Genomic DNA, 393 nt, shown 5'->3' with positions numbered 1-393 from the left:
TCAATTTAATATCTGTGCTTTTGTTCATAATTCATCATGTGTTTACAAAACAGATTGCTGTTCTATTTTATTTAATCAAGCATGACATCAGGAAGGTCAGTTGAGAGGCCTGCAGTAAGTCTCAGCTCCCACCGTCATCCCTGCTTCATAACCATCTGGATATGACTCCAAACACTGCAGTCAGCAATCTGGGTGCAGTGATATCATCTAGCATTTGTTTTTATTTTTAGAACCATTTCCTCATCACTGTATAATCAGTATATATGGTCCCACTGATATAGCACACTCTCCCCTCTCCCTCTCGGACTCCACATTACCTTATCACACTGAGAGCTTTTATTTAGCTGTGCTTCCAGCCATTAGCTTCAGACAGTGGGGAGAGAGAGAGAGAGA

Source organism: Morone saxatilis, unplaced genomic scaffold, assembly GCF_004916995.1.
Source record: "Morone saxatilis isolate NCDOM2014 unplaced genomic scaffold, NCSU_SB_2.0 Contig3, whole genome shotgun sequence".
In the NCBI taxonomy this organism is placed as follows: Eukaryota; Metazoa; Chordata; class Actinopteri; family Moronidae; genus Morone; species Morone saxatilis.
This window is presented reverse-complemented; position numbering follows the sequence as displayed.